The sequence below is a fragment of the Penaeus japonicus genome, unplaced genomic scaffold (assembly GCF_977035675.1).
Source record: "Penaeus japonicus unplaced genomic scaffold, GWHDUDI00000001_assembly GWHDUDI00000003, whole genome shotgun sequence".
In the NCBI taxonomy this organism is placed as follows: Eukaryota; Metazoa; Arthropoda; class Malacostraca; order Decapoda; family Penaeidae; genus Penaeus; species Penaeus japonicus.
The window spans coordinates 27393902-27395524 of NW_028234405.1; the positions used below are offsets into that span (position 1 = coordinate 27393902).

At 33.2% G+C, this 1623-nt stretch overlaps 1 protein-coding gene across 1 annotated transcript in view; it reads right to left on the reverse strand.

The window, feature by feature from the left end:
• Positions 1 to 400: 400 nt before the first annotated feature.
• The window catches only part of opm (transmembrane emp24 domain-containing protein opossum), a 9138-nt gene continuing 7915 nt past the window's right edge, over positions 401 to 1623 (reverse strand). Inside the window, exon 6 of the mRNA XM_043032268.2 lies at positions 401 to 1623. This exon is cut by the window's right edge and continues 393 nt beyond it. The gene's annotated coding sequence lies outside the window, so the exon portion shown is untranslated.

Below are 1623 nucleotides of genomic sequence, written 5' to 3' on the forward strand. Positions count from 1 at the left end.
CTCACCTGAAAGATATTTTACTGTATTTTCTTTTATGCGCACGCACGCACGCACACACATAAACACGCTTACTGCCTGCTGAAGCCATGGCCACCTGCTACGTGTATGACCAACCAGCATGCTGGCCATATAAAAAACCATGACTTGATATTGCATTCCTAACAGGAAGTGATGCCATCACTTGCCCTGATACCATGTCATCTGATGTTAACTGGTTAAATGTACTTTGAAAATAAATACTAAAGGTTTTGCAATCTATGATGAAACAATATTGTCATCAAGAAATAATGTGCTTGTTGGGATGATCTTCTGGCAACAACAAAAATAACCTGTTTTGAATACCAAGCTTAGAAGTAGGTGCACAAATACTGGTATATATCATGGAAAGGTAAACAAGTAGTTACCAATATCATTTTATTTCAAACACTGGAAAACCTGCAAAGAAAATGCAACAGACTTGGATGTTTCAAAGAGGCGGCTGATGTTTCTTCAACAACAATCTAATCTTCTCCATCTGCTGCATACACTGGAGTGCTGTCTATCGACAAGACATCAGTCCACTCACACAATTTACGCTTGAGAATGCCCTGATTGCTGAAAGTTTTCATACAAATAGATGTGAAACAAAACAAAGAAAACCTAATTAATAATGAAAATATCACTGACGGTGATAATAATAACATCATTTCAACCAACTGAAAAGGATCTACTTCTTAACAATGACTGAATAAAAATCTTTTCAATGTGTATTTTTCAAAATTTGAAAATAAGTCTATGTATGACAAAAATATAATTTAAAAAATACAATAATCTCTACAGTATGATTTATATTAATACAGTTGACAGTATTATCATAAGGTCAAAAGACTATATGATTTCATGATTTCGTGATTTTACTGCCTTCTTGTGGTGTCCAAGAAACAAAGTGCCAATAGCATGAATAGTAAGAATAGTCTTAGTTTAGCTGTAACCAAGACTTTTGTCTCTGCTAGGCATTAATGTTGATATCATACATCAATGATAAAAACACTGGTTTTCACTAAACTTGCTATCTTCCTCAAAACAAGATATGATTCCAAACAAGGACTTAAAAGAAAAAGGACCAAAAACATAATTTGTAAAAGGCATTTCCTGTTCTTTTTACTTTGAGTTAAAGTTTATACATCTTTTCAGTGTGCTTTACAATATTTAATGGACACTCATTTGTGCATCTACATGGCAATTTCCTACTGGTCTGAATCCTGGTGATAATATGGCACATGTATATTACAAACCTTTTAATTACTTGAAATGTTCACACTTTTAGCCATAACTATCATAGTTTATTTCATGCCCAATGAACAAGACACAGTGATCACTGCATTAATGACTAGGGAGAACATGAATTACATAAAAATGGAATAACACCACCCTTCATTCTGTTAGAGTGCTACACTCCACAAAATTTACATGTTTGAAAACAATATTTACAAAAGTCGTAACAACTACATTATTGCTTATCTTTTAAGATTGTGCAAATCATATATCATGATGGAAATGGTTTTAAATAATGCAAAAAAAATCCCAGTTCCCTGAAAGATACAGGTGATCATATTGGTAACTGTTCCATCTCAAGTAAAGCAA